Consider the following 12,535-nt stretch of genomic DNA (forward strand, 5'->3'; position numbering starts at 1 on the left):
CATTCTTTATAACTCCACTTGAGTAAATCAATTAAAAACAACCCACACAAACAAACAAACAAAAAAGCTATGCAGCACCAACAGTAAGGTCTAAGAGGGGTCTTGGCGCGTGATGGCTGCTTCATCTCTTCCACCTGTCTCCATCTCTCGCCTACATGGCTTTCATCTCCTAGCATTGCTATTCTCCACCATCTCTGTAGTAAATAGACTGCTGAGCATCTGCGCTCCCCTATTGATTCAAGGCTTAGGCTGTACCGATGATGGCGCGCCATTCACCATGCTTATCAAAGTGGCAGGTCTGAGGGAGAAATGGTTGGAAAAGGGGGCATAGTAAGTGACTGAGGGAGAGAAAGACAGAAAGAGTTGGGAGGTTGGAAAAAGGGAGGGATGGCATGGAGAGTCTTTCAAGGTGATCGATACCTAGCTGCAAACAGCAGCCAATTATGGCCAATCGAACCTCAGTTGTAAGAGAAAGAGAGGGAGAGAAGCAAAGAAAACCCCTTCAGCTCAGCCTGCCACACAGAGGCAAAGCAAAAACTGGCGAGTCGCAACCTGCAACACAGCATCCATCATCACCCCATACAGTGTTTATTATAGTTTTATCATACTCTGTAAAATAAGAATATTAGCATACTACATCACAGATGACAGGTTAAAAATAAAAAATAGAAAAGTTAGTCTCTCAACAGTGCAGAGGAGATTATTTGTTTTCTCACAGACATGAAAACTTGACTTGAACAGGCCTGCAGGTTTGAGAGATGAATTCTCATTCTCACATTGATGCCTGTGTATATTTGGAATGGAGATAACATGAAAATTTATTGTTGCAGCAGAAGAGGTAATGGGAGAAATTGCATGCAATAAAACCAATAAAGACAAAACAGTCCAGCATTAAAATAGATCATAAATTATTGTGGGGTTGTATAACTTTACGCACCTGAATTTCTAGCGTATTAAGGTGGCAAATGAGTGAGAACTACACGGGAACGGTATGTCAACTTTAATGGAAATATAAGGATTTTAAAATGCTCTCATTAAGTTACAAGATAAAAAAAAGAGTGTATTTTAGGCTGTGCCTGGATTTAGAAGATGGAAGATGTTGGAAGGACATCCCATAACCATAACTGGAAGAAAACTGAGTATACAACTGGTATTTGAATGAATCATCTCCACAATATCTAAAATCCAAACGTCTGTTGTTACACACAAAAAATCCCTTTACTTTGAGATTTTCTTGGACACCTTGTTTAATCCAACTTAAACACGGTTGTGCTTGAGCTAAAACAGTGCTCCAAATATCTGTGCTTTAAAATCATCACATTGCTGTTCTGCAGCATTTATATCTAGTTCAACCGTCTCACAGTGAATCAGCACATCTCCTGCTGTTCGTTGTGGCTCGTTCATGATTTGCGACTACACTGAGCTACTACGTTTCAGAGGAACTGCAACAGTAGTTCTGAAATGTGTTGTCTTTCTAATTCATGACACCATTGAAGCTTCAGTAAGCATCTGATGTATTTGCTTGACATATCCCCGAATGAAAGCTGTTATTATGCGCTGTAGTTACCATTTAAAACTACTAGTGGCTGTGGGGACAAGTACATAAAAAATGCATTGGTATCCTTTAGATGATGTGGAAGACAGCACATTGATAACCAAGAAAACCGACTTGCAAGCTTGAAATTTTAACCCCTAGGAAACAGTTTTGAACAGCAAGTAAAAACACAGCAAAAAGTATACTCGAGTAAATAGGAAAAAAAAGCCCTAAACGAGACTCCAATTAATTGAATGCCATGTGTGCCTGTCTCATCTGTCTTTTAAAGTGGACAGAGTCCTACAGCTCATTTTGGGATTGCTTAAACAGAGGAATTAAAAGCCCATATGAGATTCTAATTGAGGACTTCTTGAAACATCTGCTTTAGTACAATTTAGAAAGAAAACATCATAGAAAACAAAAAATATCCTGTGAGCTCAATGTGTTCTGATTTTTAGCAACTTATTTGACCCTTACTCGAGGGCACAATCTCTTGCATTTTTTTTAACAGTAAAAAATGCAGGAGATTGTCTTCATCTCTGTTTGACCTTCGTCCATCTCGCCGTTTGCTCACTTAAATTACAAATCATTCCATCAAAGCACTAATTTGCAAGCTCAACACCTTTGATTTGTGGACTGTGACCTAAGTCCTGCTCTTTCTTTGTCCGCATCATTGTGGCGAGCAGCTTCATGTTTGCCATTAAGAGCTCTAAAGCCTTGAAGCTGTTTGGATGAACTGAACGACATCTGAAGCGTCATAAAATTCTCATTTAAAACTTATCCTGCGAAACACTGTTGGAGGAATGTGAGTAAGTTCTTGAAAGTAAAAAGAAAACATTTTGAGGATTTTTAAAAATCTGTCACTCTTCTGTATTCAAGGTCCGGATAAACTTTGGTATCTGTTTGTTAGGGTTTGTTAGAAATCTTGTGGCAATGGTATTCGGAGATGCATAAATGTCTTATTTGTGGATGTCCTGTTTTAAAGTTGGACATTTTACACCTGCTTTGAACCCTGACTTGCTCTTTCAGACTTTTTGTAGCGGTGTTAAGAAAATACATGACTTCTGTGTATAAAGGTGAGATAACACTCACGACTGCAAATGGTGGATTCTTGTCAGGAGACATAACATAAGTCATCTTAATGGTTGTAGTCCCGAGTAATGCTCATCCTAAATCAGAAGGGACGAAGGTGTTGGGGGTACAAGGACGCTTTTAATTTTGAGAGATTCATTAAATAACCGCCGTGTTCTCATCCCAGGGAGTCAAATACTGCCGTTCTCTCATAGACGGTGGCGGCTCCGGAATACGCACAAGTGCCCCTTGGCATTGTTGCTGTGATTCACTGGCCACAGCAACGTTGAGCCTCGAGACATAATGGTCTTCTTTTGAAGAGCAGTGAAGTCTGCACTGGAGATCGGAGGGATAATGTTTGTGAGCTAGGCCATGGTTTGCGTCCTGTTTGAGAGCTTTGTCTTTTGCTTTGTTTTCATTCGCTAATCTGTTACCCTTTTATTTGCAGCGCGGTTTAATTTAGGCACAAAAAATGCCCACAATGCAAACCCTGCAGGTTATAATATGACACTGGGCCAGTGTGGTTTCTTAAAGTGCCCCCTTTGGCCATTTCAGAATTTAATCTTGTCCCACACCATAAATGAATGGCATTAAGATTATTTTATATTATCCGTGTGTAAATCTTAGAGGTTCTCAGCTTTAACAAAATCTCAGGTTTTGTTATTTTTGGCACTATCAGAAAGGTGATAATTCTTCTTTATGCTGATTATTGTCGCTGGAGTGGTAGGTGTGCACGCATGAGGAAGCAAAATAATAGACTCTAACCTAATAGAGAGTGCATCCTCCAATGACATTAAATTATACTTTGCCCCTGCAGTACCCTTCATTATCTCTCACTCTGACTGCCGTTAATTTACGTAGCTTCAGGATTGGAAATCATTCAATCACCAAGGCCACGGAGAACATGGCACAGATTTCTCCACACTGAGACTTGTGTCCAATTAAGTGAATGCATGTTTGTTGGGAGGGAAGAAGGTGGAAGATAAGGTTGCTGCGGCAGCAACCATTGTCCTGTAGTGGCAATATTCGCACGCTACCCCATCCAGCTCACTTTTTCACTGCAAATAAAGGCACTTCCAATCTGTTTGAAAGAGCTTTTTCACAAATAGAGGAGGGAAATCTAATGACACAAAAAAATTTAAAAATAAGAAACAATGGGAGTGGATGGCTTTTTCCATCACAATTCAATGTAATTGCTATTTAAAATACAGGGCGGGAGCAAACACTCCCTTTTACCAGAATGCCAAAATGCCATTTGCCACAAAACGGCTGATTTAATACAACTTTGAGGAATGAGATATTTTTATGAGATCATTTTATGATCCCAGTATTTAAATTTTGAGCTGCATTGATGATTAAAAGTGAAAACATGTTAGCTCATTTCTGTTTTCCCTTCCACAGTGATACATAAACTTAAACACTTGCGGTTAACACGACATATAATTGTCACATTGCATTATGTTTCTGGAAACCCTGTCTGGATCCTTATTAAGGAATGTAATCATTACCTAAGTCAGAGTTTTTGAACAGCATTGCTCTGGGAGACTCTTGAGTGAGCACTTGAATGTGCAAGACAAGGGTCATGTGACAGACACTGGTTGCCAAGGTAGCGCCAGCGCTTCTGAGCTTCTGCGGTATGGCTAATTGCTTTTTTAAAAATAGCATACTTAGCGATGCTAGAAAGAAGCAGTCGGTGGATTTCTCTCTTTGTCACTTGACCCCTACACACCCTTTAACAGCCTCACGAAAGTAGTTGTTTAGTTGACTGAGCTTAATCAAATTTCAACAATAGAGGTGACAGACTGGGAACAAATGCTTATTCCAGCTGTTTTTCGAAAACACATAACGACTTTTTGTCAACTGAACTGCCTATTTGATAACCCCACATGAAGTGTACTAGTATGAGGCAGGAAAGAGTTAGATAAAAATTAATTGCCTAATAGTGTTGAATGGATGCCACCTTCCTTTTTACAGACATTTGTGTATTACCTTTATTTAAACAAGGCAAGCAAAGAAGAGCAAGCTCTCGTTTTCACATATATATCAGTTAGACAAATCAGGTTTGAGATATTTTATTACAGTGGCAGAATAAAACAAAATTTGACATCTAGGCTCAAAGCTCTTCATTAAATACAAGTGTTTTTGATGTAACATTTGTAAAAAGGCTTAGTCCAGTTTGCACTATACATTATTATAATTACATAGAGGTGGAATGTAATTTCCTTATAATCCACGTTCACAACAGAAAATCTGGATTTTGGGATTCGTTCTCATCCCTGAGATGGTGATGAAAAGAATTTCTGATCCTGAAGTGTTGTTTGTTGTCTTGCTCTATACCAGTGAGTCACAACAAGCAGCTTTCATAATGATTTCACTGAGAATACATTCCTGTCTGCGGTCTCGGTGAGCAGAGTGATAGCATCACTCGTAATGACACAGTATTGTTGTCTGCAGCCTGCCCAGGTGCCTGAATAGAGAGCTGGATTTGAATGAGAATATTCATGAAGCAAAGAGACACACATATTGGATCAAGGTTGTCTGTTGGCCGATGCATCCCATTGCACCTGCAATTTTTATCACAAGGTAGAAAATAAATGATTAAAAATCAAACCACTGCCATGCATGTGAGCTGTGTACATATATGCACCCAGGATGGACCTGCATGTGTATGAAAATACACCTGAGTTCTTATATTTCTATCTGTGTGTGTGTGCGTGTGCGTGTGTGCGTGTGTGTGTGTGTTTTGGGCATGCACTCATGCATCCATCTGCATCGCCTGCCATAGATATTCAAATAGCTCCATGTGAAAAATTGAATCAAGAGGCTGTTGAAGTGCTGGCTCTTCTTTTTCTCTGCGGCCGTGACGCGGCGCGTCTTTGATATGGTAATGACAGCTCGCCACACGAGCCCTGAGGGCCAGATGCATGCTGAGATGTAACCCAGGTGTCTGTCAGATTGTGTGGCCTACCTGGTTACAGGAGACAGTTTGCTTACTAAAGAAAAGGGCAGATTTGTTGCTTCGACTACAGAAGAGTAATATTTTAAAGATTTTTCAAGATTTATTCTTTCTTTTTTATAAAAGAATATATTTCTGGAATATTTTCCATCATTTTGTCGTAAACTACTCCTGCTCGCATTAAATAATATAGAACACATATTTATGCTTATTCTTTAATTAATTTAATTTAGAGAATTTTTGTCACCTTGTTAACGGTGTGAGCTTTCTGAGTGTTTTCTGGTTTAAGATGTGGCTGTAATTGCCAAGATTCTGCACCAGAAAAAGATATTGTACAAGGTCCCACTGTGATTGCAGCTACACAAAAACTTCTCTTCTTGAATATCACATCTTTTCAGTCTCTTATTAAGTATTGTGGCACTGCTGTAGTGAGCTTGAATGGACATTTACAACACGACGGAAACAGCTATTTAGACAGCTTGAAGTTGCACATTAATTTGTCTGATATGCACACAGTTGAAGCTAGCTGTTACTGGAATTACACATATAGTCAGAAAACACTGTCTGACACACACGGCATTTACAAGCTAAAGTTTATCAGACTGACTCCACGATGTTAAAATCATGTGTTTCCTGCTGCATGTGAAATGTGGCAGGTGTAACTGGAAAGGTCAAAAAAGCTGCTTTTTCCCTCTTTGGACAGCCTCAGCCTTTTCTTTTTGCTAATTTTGGTAATGGCTAATTGTATCATTCAAATTAGACACAACTGAAATAGAAATAAGCTGCCAAAATACAGTGATCAATGCTATATAACTATATAACTCCATCTATTATTAAACTAGTCTAGACCAATAGTCCCAGAAGATATAACCTCATAGCACTTGTAGGAAAGTGAAATCTAATTTAAAAAAAAAAAAAAGCATTACTTTGATAACCTGTTGCTTCATTAGTGTGCATATGACATCAGAGTTTCTACATTATGTTTTTTGGGGGTTTTTTTTTTAATTTTCTTCCAAATCTTAGTAGATTCCTTTGTAAACTCTCTACAGCTGTGGCCCTACTGGTTTTATTTGACATCAATATCATGTATAATTTTGATGCAGAAAAAGTTGAGCATTCTCCTTTTAAGCATTCTGTTTTCTTCACTGCCCGAGCGTGTCGCTGCAGCTTAGCATTTCCATGTTTAGCCAGCCCCGTCTCACACCTCGTCTGGATTCTGCTCTGCACGTACTGCGTGCGTTGTTCAGACTGCGAGCTACACTTCAGCAGACCGGCAGTCTGCTTACAGGTCGCTGGCGGACACCCGCTGGGCTTTCTGGCAAACAGCATGGCACAACAGACAGCTGGCATACAATGTTCACGCCCCCCTTCCTATTTTCCCCAGGTGCTAAATGGGCTGTTAGGTACAGCTGAGGTCATCCACAAAAAGTGGTATATGAAAATAAAAGCCCAGAATTTCAATGCACCTCGACGGTCTGGATCTTTCTCTTGGGCAAAAATGCATGCCCAAGAGGCTGCGCTCAATCAAACAAGGCGGGTAATGACACTAGCATCAAGCATGGTATTATGCACCTGTGGGCTCAGTCTAATGTCCTTAATAGTGGGCTGTAATTTGGACTGGACACACTGCATCACTGTTGTCTATACACATCATTGAGCAAATGATCTGATACTGTGAAATGGCCCTTCTCATTAACTACGTCTCCTGCCCGATTAGCCAGCAGTATCTAGGCATGATTATTGGTAACTGGTGTTGTTGTCGAGTCACTCGTTAACATAAACAATTCAGTGTCTGCAAATGCAGAGGAAGATCAGAATGCCTCTGTGCTTATTTTTAATGCAACTATATACAACAATCAAACTTTAACAACAATCATATAAACAGTTCATTAGCTTAAATGCAATGTTGTGTATGGTGCATTAAAAAGTATTGTGCTAGAGTACTTTTTTGTTGGAATGAGTAACATAACACATTGTTTGTGCAATTCTCACAAGCTGATAGTGGCTGATAAGTAAGCTGATGCCTGACAGCTGCTAAGCAATTCTACATTATACTTGAAAGATGAGCCTGCGTGCTAAGCACAGCTCTAAAAATGAGCCAACATGATTGTGCGTCAGTCCTTCGCAGGGCCTTTGCACAGCTTTGCAGAATGTCTACATGCTGTAGCCGTTCAATGTCACCAGTTGTCACAAACAACCAGTGCGCAGCCTACTCTTCCTTTAGTGTTGTTACTCTTTCAATCAACCAAAGAAACCAAAGATGTTCTCCCTCTACACGGGGAACTTCGCTGTCACTCCCTCCCTGTTCTGATCCTATTTTCAACCAATCAGCATTCGACCCACTCACAGCATCTTCCATGTTGAGCTCCACTCCTTCTGTACATAGATTGCATATCCATTATTTTCTTTTTACGTAGCCAAACCAAGTAGACACAATTACAGTATCGTGAATCTAGAGAGGGCCGAACAAGGAGAATGGAGCTCATGCTACAAAACACCAACATGTGGCTCTTAGTCCTGCATGCTTTACATCCCCTGGACATAATAGCAAACATGCAGAAGCTAATTTCAAAGGAGTGATAACATAAAAGTAATACAGTATTTGGAATATACAGTATAGTCAATATAACAGATTACTTCAATTACTTCAAACAGATTACTTTGGTTGCTAACAGATTGTTCTAATTGTAGTAGTAAGAAAGTTATTTTTACAGTGATTTTCAACAAATGTAATCTGCAAAGCCTCAATTCAACAGAAATACTTTCAGAGCCAACATGATTGTGCGTCAGTCCTTCGCAGGGCCTTTGCACAGCTTTGCAGAATGTCTACATGCTGTAGCCGTGTTGGCATGAAATATGTAGTCATTTACTTACTAACCACTTTATATTAACACAAGTATCTCTAATATTGAACTCCAAAGCATCTTCTCCCATGTGTAATATCAACTATGTTTTACACACAAAGGAATTGAAAATGAGATGCTCCACGTTTAACTTGAAGTCACAGAGTTCACACAGATGCTGACCAAACAAGGCAAAACCCCGTCTCTGGTTGGAAAGGATTAAAGCAAAGAAAGTTTAACTGTTCAACTTGTGTTCAGTCTCCCAGCCTGAAACTTTTCATCCCCATATACACACCCAGTGTACTTCATGCTGCAAAGCCAAATTCAGTTGAGACTAACTGTATTTTTTTAATTTAAGTGCAGATCCAAAGATGCCTTATCTGAGTGATGTCACTCTAAATTCACCATCTAAATATCATAACGATGGACAGTCAGAGAGTTCAGGCCAATGAGATCCCATAAAAACGTTTTTCAGAGATAAACACATTATTATTGAAAATGTATGGTAACCTATGAGCCTGTCCTATACTTTGCATTCTACAAATGTGGTCCTGACATCAGGTTTGGTTTTGGTCAATCAGCTTTCAATCTCTCACCCTGCTTCGCAGTCATAGCACTTTCATTAGATCCAGTATGGCAGAAATTCACATGACGTGGAACTGGATGACATTAGGGGCTCTTTAACCCAACTTGATTTAGAAGAATATGATTTTGTCAAAAATAATGATATGGATTAAAATGTTTAAGGTGCACTGGTGGTTCTGCAGTGGTGGAAGATCAAACTTCTTTTATCCATGCTCCACCTCTCCAACAGCCCCTTTTTAGTGCAATTCTAATGACAAACAACACAGACAACATAACGTTGTTGGATGTAAGGCAGTTTGGAATGCATAAAAAAGACGAGAATTATGGTTATTCTTTTAGACACTGAGTCTTGACTTCAAATGAAATAGTTTAGCAGCAGAGAGTTGTTAAGTCTAGCTGCAGCTGTTTGCCGAAGCTCTTGTAAGCGCATGGAGACATGGGCAAACATCATATACCTTCATTTATCCAACCCCGGAGCTACTGGTGGGGAAATTAAAGGAGGGAATTGGATTTGGATTGAAGTACAAAAAAACAACAAAATAAACAATTACTGCTAACAGAATAATAACATGCATGTGTTTACTAGCAAAGAAAGAACTGCAGAAGAAGATAGAAAATGCACATATGCAATGCTACAGAAGTGTCTCTGTAATCTTGTTGGTTGTTTATGTGTTGACGTGGTGCTCTTCTTCCTCTGAACATCTGCCTTCCCCAAATCCCTTGTTCTGCCGGTAGCAACAGCGGCACCACACACTGCGTAGCATCTGCTGCTAAAGGTTTCTGTTAGCTGGGAGGGTGGTTGCTCGTCTGCAGAGTGTACCGGACACTGACAGGCAGGCTCACAGACAGCAGGCACAGTGCTCCCCAGGTGGGCACAGAGAGGTCTGTCAGGACCCGGAGGCTCAACCGTAATTACCCCCACCCACCACAACAACCATTACAAGCTCCCTCAAATATCTTCCTCCCTCCATGGGGTTAGCAGAATGCATCAGAGGCCTGTCTGATGTATGCTGCAGTCCTACAGCTGACAGAGCTAATGTGTGATGGTGGACTGATCTGTTTATACAGCTGTGGAGTGGGTGTGTGTGCAGGCGGTGTGCACAGTGCTGGCTCTGGGAATGCAGAGTGAATCTATATGTACATAATTGCATGCAAATCACAATGCAAACCTGCAGAAGAATATACAATCTCTGTTTGCAAAGAGAGCTCAGTGTCATTAGGCGTTTCCAGACACTAAAATGTGAAGACTTGCTCCCTTTCTGTATTTATGATTCTGTATTTCAGACACTCGACTGTTTATTACACAATCATGCAATTTAAGGAGCATCAATCAGTGCTTGTTAAGCTTGTGATAGCCATTTTTTAAACATTTTGTTCCACATTAATTACCAAAATAAAAGGATATTAAAATTATACATTCTAAAATCAGTAAATAACATGATTATATATTTTTAAGTCTTTGTTTATTTGGCATTAAGGACAGGAGAGTATCCTCTTTGGTTTGTGGATGTGTTTGTGACATAGCATCTGCAGCATCATCCAGTAATCCACTAGTCCACAGGAAGTAATGTGAACAAAGTGTCAGTGTAGCATCACAAGCTGCCACACCGTTACCAGAAATTTGATGTCAAAAAACAAAAACAGAAAATTTTAAAATGTTTTTAAATTAATTCAAATTAATTATGTTTCTGCATCGTAGTCAGTTGTGGAAGCCAAATATCTGTGTGAGGCTAAACTAACCTGAACAATTTTATTTGCTCATTCAGCTTAGTTGATTGTCACTGGAATAATGTTTGTTAAGATAATTGTATTTCTCACCTCTCCAGTTTATAATATAATTAACCAGGATGCCATCAGTCAGCTATGTCATAATTAAAACTGGCAGCTAAATGCTTGGAAAGAGCCAATCACTGTTTAATTTCTATGTTCTAACTTTTTTGTGTTGCAATTTAGTAAACACAAAATTTGTGAATATCTGAACATTCACAAATTAAGCGATTACAAAATTACATTAAAATATCATCTCATTCTTCCTACCCACGAGACACAATTTGACATCAATTCCTTGATTAGTGATTGAAGGGAAAAATGAACTTATTTTAGCTCCTAATGTTATCAAACCTGTACAAAAGTTCAACTAAAGGGATGAACTATTGTGTACATATATAATGTATTTCAGTTGTAAGGCTTTGTCCTTCGAGGCTGACCATCTGTTCCTATAGATGCTACTCATATGTGCATACATGCTTGTCAGGCAAGTTCACTGAACACTCACAAAGGTGCATATTCTCATTGAGAGGCACAGTCTTTGTTGAGGTGGAACAGGTGAAGGTGAACGTCAGACAGTGGGAGACATTCCTTCACCTTTTACAATGGTTCATTCAAACTGTGCCGGCTGCTAAATTGAAAATCCAATTTTTTCATGGAAAATAATATATCATTGACATTCTATTCAAGTCTTTGTGGCACCTTATAAATACACACATTTTATTTTTCCTTACTGTCATCCTTCAATCAAACTTCATGGACCTTGCTACTCCTCCAAAAGTTTTCACAAATCCCTTATTTAGACAGACGTGCTGGATGAGTTAATATTTAACACAATTTTACATGTAGATTTTAGGTATTTAGCAGTTGGCACACGTGGCATGGGCTGAAATCAAACAAAATGCAGCCAAGTGAGATGTGACTGTTTTTTTTATTTTATTACATTTATGTTTTAACAGTTAAGCTGATGCTCCAATCAAATTGAAAGCAGCAGTAGAAAAGAAATCTATATGCCATCATGGGTCACATGCCTGCAGTACTGGAAGTGATTTAAACTTAAGCAAAGCCTGCTGGGATCCACCTGGATGCAAAGGTCACTGACGATATCATACTGTTTGCCTTGTCTGCTTTGCCATTCGTCAGTGAATGATGGTGAAGCTTTTGTTGTCAGCAGCAGGTATACAAGCAGTTTAGTGTTTCACAGAAACATAAAACTAGTCGTACTGTATCTATGGAAACATTTTGAGGAGCAGTTGAAATTGAAGTGTGGCTGTAAAATTTGTCATTTCTGTTTTCTTAGCATTGTAATATAATTGTCATAGTGCAGTCCATTAAAATCTACAATAAAATTAAAAAAACATGTATTAAGGTGGAAAATGAAAAATATCAATGACAAGAATCGACAACATTATCCAAACTCAAGCCACTGTTCTCACTGTTCCTTTGAATAGTATCAAAAGGATTCAGGTCTTTTTTTTTTTATCAATCAGTTGATTCATAAACTCTCCATGGCTTTTTCTAACGTCATCAATACATAGAAGTAATAAGTTACGTCTTCCCAATTCAAGGTTAACTTTTTTTAAAACCAAAGCTTCCTACTGGAGAAACTGTATTTAAGTTCATAATATAATTTGTAAGTTCAAAAATAAGCTTAAATGTATTTGTAATTTCCTGCCCCAAGTTCAAGGTTCAAGGTTCTTTATTTGTCACATGCATAGTTATACAAGTATAACACACAGTGAAATGTAGCCTGACACGCTCCTCGACATGTGCAAAAAT

At 39.0% G+C, this 12,535-nt stretch overlaps 1 protein-coding gene across 1 annotated transcript in view; it reads left to right on the top strand.

Moving 5' to 3' along the window:
* Positions 1-12,535, top strand: part of LOC102205351 (receptor-type tyrosine-protein phosphatase N2-like) — a 214,455-nt gene that overhangs the window by 113,860 nt on the left and 88,060 nt on the right. The gene's annotated exons all lie outside the window — the stretch shown is intronic.

This window comes from Pundamilia nyererei, unplaced genomic scaffold (assembly GCF_000239375.1).
Source record: "Pundamilia nyererei isolate P.nyererei 1_Seehausen unplaced genomic scaffold, PunNye1.0 scaffold00103, whole genome shotgun sequence".
Lineage (NCBI taxonomy): Eukaryota > Metazoa > Chordata > Actinopteri > Cichliformes > Cichlidae > Pundamilia > Pundamilia nyererei.